The sequence below is a fragment of the Panthera tigris genome, chromosome A1, assembly GCF_018350195.1.
Source record: "Panthera tigris isolate Pti1 chromosome A1, P.tigris_Pti1_mat1.1, whole genome shotgun sequence".
NCBI classification, from domain to species: Eukaryota; Metazoa; Chordata; class Mammalia; order Carnivora; family Felidae; genus Panthera; species Panthera tigris.
This window is the reverse complement of record NC_056660.1, coordinates 69,266,310-69,278,183: the sequence shown is the minus strand read 5'-3', so window position 1 is coordinate 69,278,183 and position 11,874 is coordinate 69,266,310.

The window sequence follows — 11,874 nt, the reverse complement described above, 5'->3', positions numbered from 1 at the left end:
GCAAACGTCCACCAAGACCTCACACTTTGAGATGGGGTTTCATTTTTTATTTTTTTTTAGTAATATACACCATTTATTTTGTTATTTTTTTGAGAGAGAGAGAGAGAGAGAGAGAGAGAAAGGGGTCACAAGTGAGAGAGAGGAAGCAGGGCTCGAGCTCACCCAATGTGGGACTTGAACTCACCGTGAGGTGATGACCTGAGCGGAAGTCAGATAGTTAACGACTAAGCCACCCAGGCACCCTGAGACGGAGTTTTAGAAAGAGAAGATGAGGCCTGAAGAAAGACTGATTAAGGAAGAAGAAGCTATTTTAGAACTGGGCACGTAAGCAGAGCATACCAGCAGGGAGAAGCATCTCAGGAGATTTACATACAGCCCAGAAGCCAGCCTGCCGTACAAGTTAGTCCTGTAGGCGGTCAGACCGGTATCTCTACCCATCAGTCCCGCGACCTACATAACCACACCAGCAGTTGGGCAAACATGGCCAGGACTTGGTAAATAACTGGCAGCTTCCCTAATTTTTTTTTTTTTGAAGTTTATTTATTTTTAAGAGAGCACAAGCAGGGGAGGGGCAGAGAGAGGGAGAGAGCGAGAATCCCAAGAGACTCCACACCGTTAGCGCAGAGCAAAATGCAGGGCTCGAATTCATGAACCGTGAGATCATGTCCTGAGCCGAAGTTGGACGCTTAACCGACTGAGCCACCCAGGCGCCCACCCCTCCTAGTTTTGGACCCACTTCCAAATTAGCGCCGATCAGGGAAAACCAAATGTGCACCTCAATCCGTCACATAGGACACCCCAGTTCTAGTTAGCCTGCCTGCAGCTTCCCAAGGCCAGCAGCCTCCAATCAGGGCACGCCTAGAGACTTCCCTTTGAACTCTGTGAAGCTCTCCCATGCTCTGCCTGCTTCTGAGTCTCTGCCAAACCCCAGTGGTGGTGTCCAGTTCCCTTGCTCCAGCAAGCTCTGAATAAGCAGCCTCTGCTTGTCGCATTTGGTTGGTCTTCATTGATTTCCCCGGAGGTAAGACCACCTTCTTTTGTCTTGGAAGAAAGAAGGTGCTGTCCAGGCTGGGGGATGGGTGGGAGAGTGACAGGGCAATGTCCTCCCCTCTTGCCAAGGTGAGTCTGTGTGACATGTCCAGGAGGCCAGAGATGCTTTTTAGGATAGGCAGAGGCTTGTGAAAGATGTCATGCCTTGTGCCATCATGAAGTAGGAAAGCCGTCGTCCTTCCAGAATCCTTACACTGCCTTACCTGACAGGCCTGCCGCCTCATCCCAGCCTGCCCTCCCCAAGGGGGAGAGGATCAGACAGGAGTCTGAGGTGGTTACCACGTGTTCTGGAAGCGCCTCCCCCACACAGACACTCCAGTTACCCAGGCATCAGACCTGGGGGTATTGTTGTGGAGCTTCATGGGAAGTGACCCTCTGGCCTGTCTCCTTTGGGAGGCAAGCAGGAGGTCATGCGGGCAGAGACGTGGGCAGTGTGGCAAGAGACAGCATGGGCTGGAAACAGGAAACCATTCTGGAAGACCCCGACGGAATCAGCACGACTCTGCGTGGCAACCCCTTGGGGTTATGTGATGACAGCTGATAGGGGTGATCAGATACAAAACTCAGGCAGCCTCTTTTCTCCCACCCCAACCTCCGCCTCAGACAAAGACTGAGTCAGCTTCCCAACAGAAAACAGTGACTCAGACCCCAAGGGATAGAGTTTCGTGTACTTTCTCCAGCTCTTCCTTCATGAAATGGAATAACTTTCCATGAAAATATCCAGAGGAGATGTCCCTTGCCTTCATCCTTTATGCTAAAGCCTTCAGGGAAAGACTCCTGTTTCACTAAAAGTGATTCTCCCACCTTCTGAGAGAGTGTTAACTCAGCCGTGTGGGATACTACGGGGATTATAAACATATGAGACCAGGCCCCCAAACGTCTGAACCTATCAGAGATTGGATTGGGCCAGACGTCCTTGCTAACTCCAGTATTGTTCATCTTTTGTGTGTTTTTGTTACTCTCCTCAAAAATCCCGTAGGCCTTCCAGAATTGAGGCACCGGGTGAAAACAAAGACGAGGACAAAGCAACACCAGCAAGCATCTATGTGGCTGACACCACTGCGTAAAATGGTCATGTTCAGATTTCATCTTGTCTTCAAAATGCAGCCAAAAAATGGATTGAGGGCTGTCCCAGTTGACCGGTGACAGCAGTAACGTCTGCTTGGTCTGAGAACGTTCTCAAAATGACACCCGTGTGAATCCTCAGCCCGGCAAATGCACTGAAATCCACTGTGCAGACCTTTTGTGAGTTAGGAGAGAAATGCTTTCAAAAATCCCTCCTAGGAGACGTGTTGAGCATTATTATCAAACTCCCCATCTCTCTCATTCTGTGCCAAGCCCCACTTAGTACAAGCACAATGTTGGAACTATTATCCGCCCTGGGAGAGTTTCTCAGTCTTGCTCATTTGTAACTGTCAGTCTCCACACTGGGATTCTTTCACTTCCTGTTCCATCCTTGTGCTTATGCATCCTAATGCTTCCTATCTATCGCCGAACCTTATTTTCACCAATACAGTTTGCGATGGAATTGAAACTCCATCAGAAAGAAGACAGAGGGGAGAGACCAAAAGAATACGTGTGACCCCTGGAGAATGGTAAGCATTTGGATCCTGGGATTCTCTCGCTCCAAAGGAGGAGCCTCCTCTGACCTGGATACCAGCACCTTTGGAGCACCTGCCGGTCTAATTATATTAAGATGCTCCGATAGAAACGAGTTACCAACTAATGGGCGGTTAGTGGAAAATGGCTTTTTTATTGTAATGAGGCAGTGTAGCTTTCTGTTAAGAAAAAAAAAAAAATGATTACTCCTAGGCTAGGTCATATTCGTTCTTCATTTAAGGCAGCGTGTCCTCATTTGGTCTGGAAATGTCAAAGGGAGCCTGAATGATTAATGGAAGAGCCTGGGAGAGACTCAGGCTCTGCGGGCGCTTCACCGTGTACCACAGGGAAACCGTTAACCGTTCCTGACCTCAGCTTTGCCACCTCGCTTGCTCTTAATCATTCTGTAAAAGAACACAGTGCAATTTCCAAGTGAATGAAGGTGACGTCTGGGGTTGGGACAGGACCAGCAGATACAAAGCAGTGGCCAGTTCTAGATCGACCCGAAAGAGACCTTAGTGTTAATCGTCTATACTGTGCAAAAGCCATCCACGTCAGACTCTGCTACCGAAACGGTTTCTCAAGATCAATGTCTTGCAACCTGCAAGGAATTCTTTTTAGGGTTCCCATGGCAACAGGCATGTGTCCATCACATGGGGTTTTTCACATGTCTCTGCCAGAGTTGCTTCCTGGGACTCCGAGCCCCTCTGTCTCAGCCCTAGTCAGGAGCAGAGCACCATGGTCTCCTGAGTCTCCCTTCAGTATGACATGTTCCCCTGCGAGCACAGGACAATGCCCACCTTTCTGCTGCCTTCACACCCAGAGTGTAAAGCATGCAGAATATCAAGTCATTCTGCTCAAGGATCAGTTTTGGGGGTGGCCTCCCCATTCCTCAGCGTCGCAATCCCAGTCTGCCATTATTTGTAAGACGTTCTCGATGTTTGAGCCCTGCACTTCTCCCTGGACTTTGATATCACTATCACTACCAGCACGTAAGACTTCCTTAGCTGCAGACCACCCCTGTCCAGGCTTGGGTGTCACCCGACGCAGTGCACTCGAGTTCCTAGCCTCCTGGTCCTGGTCTGCACAACATCACTGCCTCCTGTGCCTCCCTAGTGGCTTCTGGCCTCAGTATGACCAGGGGAGGAGGAGCCCCTGGGCCAGGCCAGCCATGAGGTTGCCTCAGAGCCATTGTTGGCATCTGCAAGAGGCAGCCTCACAAAGCCAGGCAATCATGACGGCTGTCTCTCTAGTTCAGTGGGTCACAAAGTGTGGTCCTTGGATCAGCAGCATCTGAGAACAGGTTCAAAATGCACAGCTGTACTCAATCAAACTCTGGGGCCGCCTGGGTGGCTCAGTCAGTGGAATGTCCAACTCTTGATTTCCGCTCAGGTCATGATCTCACAGTTTGTGGGATCAAGCCCCAGGTAGGGCTCTGCACTGACAGTGGGAAGCCAGCTTGGGATTCTTTCTCTCCCTCTCTCTCTCTCTGTGCCACCCCCCCCCCCGCCCCCGCTTCTCACTCAAAATAAATAAACAAACACTAAAAAAAAAAAAAAGAAGAAGAAGAAGAAGGAGAAGAAAGAAACTCTCGGCATGGGGCCAGAAATGGGTGCTTTAACAAGCTCTGCAGGTGATTCTGAGGCACGCAGGTGATGTGTGCTGGGGAGAAGGGGGTGATGTTTCAAGGAAGGTTTATTGACACATTGTGCCCTTTACATGCCTGCTTATGATCCAGATGGTCACCGGGAGGGTTCACAGCCCTCAGCTGGCCCACTGGGCTGACAGGCCATGACCATAGCCTTGGATTTCTGTCCTGCATCAGGAAGTCATTGCAGATACTCGGATCACCAAAGACAAGAGGCCAACATTTCCTGAAACAAGAGCCACACGAAGACGAAGGGGGTACGGCACAGGCTGCGTGGGGTCACCACCACTTCCAAGCACCCCCACCCTTCTGGAAGGCCAATGTGTTCTACTCCAGGAAACAGACCATGTTGTAGTGGCCCCAAAGGACCACCCAAGTCAGACTGTGGCTGAGCAAAGTTGGCCTGGGAAATCCTGGTTTGGAGGTAAGTTCCCTGATTTTGAATTTTACACGGCTAGTGATCACTGAAGAGGAACGCATTGCTTTGCCTTAAAAAAAAAAAAAATAGAGCACTCCAAGAGATCTGGGAAGATGTAGGTTAAAATAAATTCCCATCTCAAGTTACTAATTAAGTATTTTACATTTGTTGGCTTATGTGTCACGCATTGTGCTGGGAGTTTCTTGGCTAATACTCAGAACAACTGTGTGCGAGAAATACATGTTGATAGATGTCAGGCGTGGAAAGAATTGTGTTAGTGGCTGAACAGTTGGGTTTGGGGCTCGGTTCTGCCACTAAGCAGAAACTCAGCGTGAAATAGGGGATATGTGGGGCTGGATTCCTGGGCTTTTCCTGGGAGATATGTGAGATAATGCCTAACAGGTACTCATGAAATAAGTTTGGATTATTAGTGGTTCCTCTCATTTTACACGTAAGGAACGAAAAGTTGGGAGCGAGTGTCAATGCTAGCTGGACATTAGAATCCCCTGCAGGGCTTTTGAAAGACCCAGGCATCCCCAAGAACAGCAAGCATGGCAGGCAGATGGATTGAACGAGTGGGTTCAACTCGTGGGTTGAACGAGATGCCGCACGGCCGGCAGGTGGCTGGGCTGGGACTGGAGCCCAGCTGTGCCGACACTGTAACCCGAGCTCTGGCTGAAGAGCAGGTAATACCTCAGAGTCACAGGGCAGATGTGGCGTGAGGATGCTGGCTTCTACGGGGCTTCCCTGTGACCATACTTTCCTATCACCGGAGGGATGGCATTTTCCCAGCGGAGCCAGTTCGGAGTCTGTCTCAGGCGGTGTCGATCTCAGAGAAAGCAGCCCTTTGGGAAGAGAGCGAATGATAGTGCAGAGAAGGGGCCAAAAGGATCAAGGGAATTACTCCGCCACTAGGAAAACACTGGCTGCCTCCTGACATGCAGCCCTGTGAGCTTCCAGAAGCACATTCCTACTTATTTCCCGGCGCTGGCACTTCCTAAGGTCTCTGGGCAAGTTACTCTCTGTCTCTTGCTTCCTTATCTGGAAAACTGGATGATAATTGCATCGATCGCAACATGTTTCTGCGATGCTCGGATGAGAGGATGTGGGTAAAGCACTGAGGACAGGGGCTGGCATGACGCCAGCAGGTATTAAATTCGGATTTCACAAAAACCTGAGGCTCAGCGTCTCACCTCAAGATAATAGCTGGTAGCACAGAGCTGGCATCCAACCCAGGTGTCGTAAGTCTGGATCTAAAGTTCCTCCCCTTCTCTGGCTGCCCCTGGCAGGTCCTGTCTTCATCAGGCTGCCTACCTATGCCCCTTTCTCTAGGTCTTTATTTTTTTTAAGTGTTTTTATTTATTTTTGAGAGAGAGACAGAGAAAGGAGAAGGTGCAGAGAGAGTGGGGGACAGAGGACCCTAAGTGGGCTCTGCTCTGACAGAAGTGAGTCCAACACGGGACTTGAACTCAGGAACCGTGAGATCATGACCTGGACTGAGCTCCAACCCTCGACCGACTGAGCCACCCAGGTGCCCCTCTAGGTCCTTCTCCATCCAATTCCTCATTTCCTCCTTTTTGTTTACATATCTTAACTCTTTACTTATTTATTTTTGTTTTCACTTATTTTATTTTTCATTGTAAAAGTAAAATAATTTTCACTGGAAAGGTAAAATAGCAGTAGCAAAAAAGTGTGCGGTAAGAAAACCCATCATTAATCCCGCAAACCTGATACAACTCTTTGGTGCAGGGTTATGTCCCAAGCGTATGGTGCTTTCCCCTGTGGCTGTCGTTTTTTAGGGTCACTGAGAACCATTAGGAAACCTTGGTTCAAGTTCAGGCTGCCGGACTCTCACCTCCAATGTCAGCAGAACTAGGACTGGAGACTCCAGTACAGCGCAGGCTCTGAGACATGTGTCTGTGGCGTCGTGCACATTCCTGTGCTATTTCATGGAGACACTTGGCTACACGTACCCCTTCCCGGTTGCTGTGCAGGCTTCGTACCACAATGCATGCCTTTCACGGGCTCTCTGGGGCCTTAAGATTCGCCTGTCACCGTACAGGTGGTATTTTCCTACCGACCCAGCTCAGACTCCTTCTCTCCGTTGCACTGATCTCAGATTAAGCATGTGGGATCTGGCGGAAGGAACAAAACATTCAGTCATTTACCTCTGGTGAGTCCTGGGCATTGAATCCGTCTAAGCCTTCCAGGCAGGTCTGGATGGGATAAAGCCAGTTGGGGGATCCAGACTGGAGAAGCATCCCCGGAATCTGAAAAGGCCCAATCCACTGGGTGAAGTCAAAGTCCTGAGCAGAAGCTCCGAAAGTGCAGAAATCCAGAAGCTGGTGGTCAGGGCAGCTAGAAGAAGGCCTAAACCAGCGGGGGAGGCATGTGCACAGGGCTCAGAATGTCAGGGGGCCTTTCCCTGCACAAGCCTGAGAAAGGATGCCTCACCTGGTCCCTGCTCGGTTAACCACTTTGACCTTGCCAACCGCCCACGAGATTTTGCCGAGTTCTAACACTAGGAAAACCTTTCGTGCCTACTGACCTGCTCAGGTTCATCCATCTGTCCCTTTCCTCTGTATTTAAAAGCCTCTCCCTTTTCCTTACCCCTAACTGTCTTGATTAATGAATAAGATTTGGCTGGACTCATGGGAATGCCAAATCTCTTCCACGGAAGAGGAAGAGCCACATGACCTGGTGGTACAGAGGCCTTATTCTCTATCTTCCCTCCACGATGTCATCAACCACAAGGGATTAACAAGGGCCTATGTGTGCACAGAGAGCCACTCGTGCTGAAAACCATTTTTAATGCCTTGAGAATGAAGGACTCCCCCGTCCCTCAACCGGAAGCAAGATGGCCCCTCATCTTGTCACCACGGGGGTTGCCAAAGGCCTCTGGCTCTGTTTCCAGGAGACTCGGCCACACAGGTCCTGTGATTCGGACTCCCCCCGAAGGGTAAATGGGTGGGACTCAACAAAACCAAAATACTCATTTATTAACCGGCAATAAAAGCAGCCAAGTCTTCATTTTACCTGGTCGACAGAGAAGCATGACCTCAAACACACACACACATTGAGGTCAGAGTTGTACTGTAAATACAGAATTAAAGTAAAAGGAGCCAGATGGCGAGGCACCTGGCTGGCTCAGTGAGAAGAGCATGTGACCCTTGATCTCGGGCTGTGAGTTTGAGACCCACGTTGGGTACAGAGTTTACGGAAAAAATAAAATAAAGGGAGCCAGATGGTGTAAGAAGTATTTTCACCAAGCTGTGTGTGGTCAGGTAGTCAGTTCCCTTTCTTGGCTCTCCAGACAGGGCCATTATTTTATCCTGTTGGTGGGCCCTTTTCTTCTTTGATCCCACGGTCTCTGCCCAACTGCTTCCTCTGTCTTTCTCTTCTCGGTGCGACGAGCCACCTCTAAATCCCCAGAGCTGTTATGTTATCGCCATCCTTTGGGGGAGTTGGTGCTGGGGTTAGTTGCACTTCCTCATTATGGCTTGATTGTTTTATGAGCATTTCTGATAGCTTCTCCTCTTAGCCAGTTTCCCCTCACCTGGTACTGGGGCCTGCCCACATGCCCTCTTGTGCCACATAATCAAGGAAGAGAGATTTTGAAGTGGTCGGGGCTCAGCCGCCCAGCTTGGGAAACTGGTTTTGCAGGAAGCTAACTGTGTCGAGAAACAGGTGTCACAGAAAGGGCGAATGGCAGGAAGAAGCAGGAATGTATGTCACAGGCACTTTTTCGGGGCAAGGTCCAACTCCCTGTGTCCACAGGTGGGCAGATTCCAGCGAGATCAGTCTTCATCCAGACAAAGCCTCCGACACTAGATTTCTAGGAGCTGATGTCACTGGGGTGGAACTAAAGGACTGGCCCGTGACCCTTTGCTTACTTCCTGTGCCCTGGGCAAATGACAGCCAGCCACAGGGGACGAGGCCAGAGCCCACACCCTATCTTCACTTCTCTTAGCCCGAAATCACAGTTCCTCAACCTCAGCACTGACATTTTGGGCTGGATCATTCTCTGCTGTGGGGCCTGTCCCATGCATTGTTTATGACACCCCAAAATGTCTCCAGACATTGATAAATACCCCTTGGGGTGGGAGGTGGAGGTATCAACCACCCCTCAATGAGAACCACGGGTGTTTTCAGAATCACAGCGCAGAGGTGGGGCGGGGTGAGCCGCTGACATGAATTGCCTCTGATTTCAGGTGGGTGCAGAGAGAGAATGAGACGGGAGTGAGGGCGGTGTTGGAAGAAGTGGGCATCTCCTCAGAGGGCTTAGGTGCCTCCCTGCTGCTCCATCCCCAAAACCTGTTGATGCAGCAAATTTTTTAAATGTGCCTTATGCAGAAATCTTCCCATCTTACAGGCTGGCAGTTTCAGAGAAAGCTACGCACATCTATTATGTTTACCCACCCAGACTCAAACTAATCAGAATTTCAAAAATATTAAAAAAAAAAAAAAAAAAAGAATAAGACTTTACTGTTTTAAAGTCCCCAAGGCGAAGTTCTCAAAGCCAGAATTTGCCACCAGCATCTTAGGAAGTTTTATTATTATTGTTGGCATTGCATAAACAACACTGAGGGTAATTGAAAGAAAAGAGGGGCGGCTGGGTGGCTGTTGGTTAAGTGTTCAACTCTTGGTTTCAGCTCCGGTCATGATCTCACAGTCCTGAGAATGAGCCCCAAGTCCGGCTCTGCACTGGCAGCAGGGAGCCTGCTTAGGATTCTCTCCCTCTCTCTCTCTGCGCTTCCCCTGCCCATGGGTGTGCATGCGCACATTCTCTCTCTCTCAAAATAAATAAACTTAAAAAAAAGAAAAGAAAATTCTACTCTTATGCCATCCCCCAAATTCCATGGCTTTCTTATTTTCATTTTCTTCTAATCCTTACACAAATAAGCTTTTCTTAAATGGAGTGGAAAGTTGAGTAGATCCAACTTCAAATCCTCGACACATTTATGGGATATGCACACACGAGCTCCTCTCTTGGAGTCTGAGTGTATTTTGAAAGAAAATGTGAACAAATATACGTACATTTGCAACTGTTAATTCAGCTGTGGCATAATATTTAGTAAAAGGTATTTTACTAAAAAATAGGAAAAAGTAGGAAGACTGCTTCAGTCTTGATTACCCAGATTTGTCCACATCACCCTGCTTAACGATAGGACTTTAAACAAGAAGTGACCTTCTGGAATTACCCAGAGTTCTTCTTGTTTTTACAGATAAGTTAACTGTCACCCGGATATATTGACTGTTCTGCCAAGATAACATGAGGAGTAAATGACGAGGCTGGGAAGAATCCCCGATTCCCTGACCGATGCTGCTGACTTTCTACCACATCCCCTCCCTTGCTACACACCCATAAAAGTTTGCTGAGAGGATGGGTCAGAATGAGTAATGATATTATAATGTCCAGTGATATTACACAGCTGATTTTCACAAACAGTTTTAATTCCGTTTCTCACAGTGCAAAGATTAGGGCTCTGGGTCTATGACACTTCGTAGAAATTGCCCAAGACCAGAAGTTAGAAGACACGGGTTTAATATGGTCTCTACCATTTATGAGCCCTAAAACCCTAACTGAACTGCTTTACTTCTCTGAGCCTTGGTTTCTTTTTTATTTTTTTTAAGTTTATTTATTTATTTTGAGAGAGAGAGAGAGAGCAGAAAAGGGCAGAGAGAGAGAGAGAGAGAGAGAGAGGGAATTCCAAGCAGGCTCCATGCTGTCAGCACAGAGCCCAGTTCAGGGCTGGATCCCATGAACCTAGGATCATGACCTGAGCCTACATCAAGAGTCAGATGCTCAACCAACTGAGCCACCCAGGCCCCCCTGAGCCTTGGTTTCTTACTTTGAAAAATGTCAGTGATAAGTCCTACCAAGTGTGAATCAAGGGTCTAAAAAACATTCTATCCTTTGAACCAATAATCCCCCACTGCAGGATTCTTATCATTTAAGAAAAATGCCAGTATGCAGAAATAGCATTATTGTACAGCAATGTACCACCACCACCCCTTTGTTGAACCTGCTATGTGGGAGTGCTATCATGCTAGCTGACTTATCTCTAACCTTCGTGACAAATCAGAGAGATGGGTATTGTAGTGTTTATTAAACAAACAAGAAAATGGAAGGCCAGGGAGGGGAAATGATTTGCTCAAAATCACGGTTGGTGAACGGTTAAGAGTGGAAGTCAATGGGTGCCTGGGTGGCTCAGTCAGTTAAGTGTCAGCTTTGACTCGTGGCTTGTGGGTTCGAACCCCGCATCAGGCTCTGTGATGACAGCTTGGAATGTGGAGCCTGCTTCAGATTCTGTGTCTCCTCCTCTCTCTGCCCCTCCCTCATTCATGCTCCGTCTCTCTCAAAAATAAACGTTAAAATTTTTTTTTTTTAAAGAGTGGAAGTCAAAGTCACACCTGCCCTTCCTGCTGCCCATTTTCTTTCTACCATGGCTTGTTATTCTCTCTAATTGTAAACAATATCCAATGATAGTGGTTGATTTAAACATTATAGAATGGGGGATGCCTGGTTGGCTCAGTCGATCGAGCGACCGACTTCGGCTCAGGTCATTATCTCACAGTTCATGGGTTTGAGCCCCGCATTGGGTTCTGTGCAGATCCCAATGGGCAGATCCTGTTTGGGATTCTCTCTGCCCCTCTCTCTCTGCCCCTCTCCAACTCCATGCTTTCTTTCTCTCTCTCCAAAATAAATAAATAAACAAACAAACAAACAAACAAACAAACAAACTTAAAAAAAATACTTTTAGGGGTACCTGAGTGGCTTAGTCTGTTAAGCATCTAACTTCAGCTCAGGTCATGATCTCATGGCTGTTCTGACAGCTCAGAGCCTGGAGCCTGCTTTGGATTCTGTGTCTCCCTCTCTCTCTGCCCCTCCCCTGCTCACTCTCTGTCTCTCTCTGTCTCTCTCTGTCTCTCTCTCTCAAAAATAAATAATCATTAAAAAATACTTTTAAAAAGTATAGAATGGAATCTTTCTGGTCATTAAAATATGGGTTTTGGGGGGGGGGGCACCTGGGTGGCACAATCAGTTGAGCATCAAACTCTTAATTTGGCTCAGGTCATGGGATCGAGCTCTGTGTCACGCTCTGTGCTGAGCAGGAAACTGCTTGAGATTCTCTCTCTCCCTCTGCCCTTCTCCCTT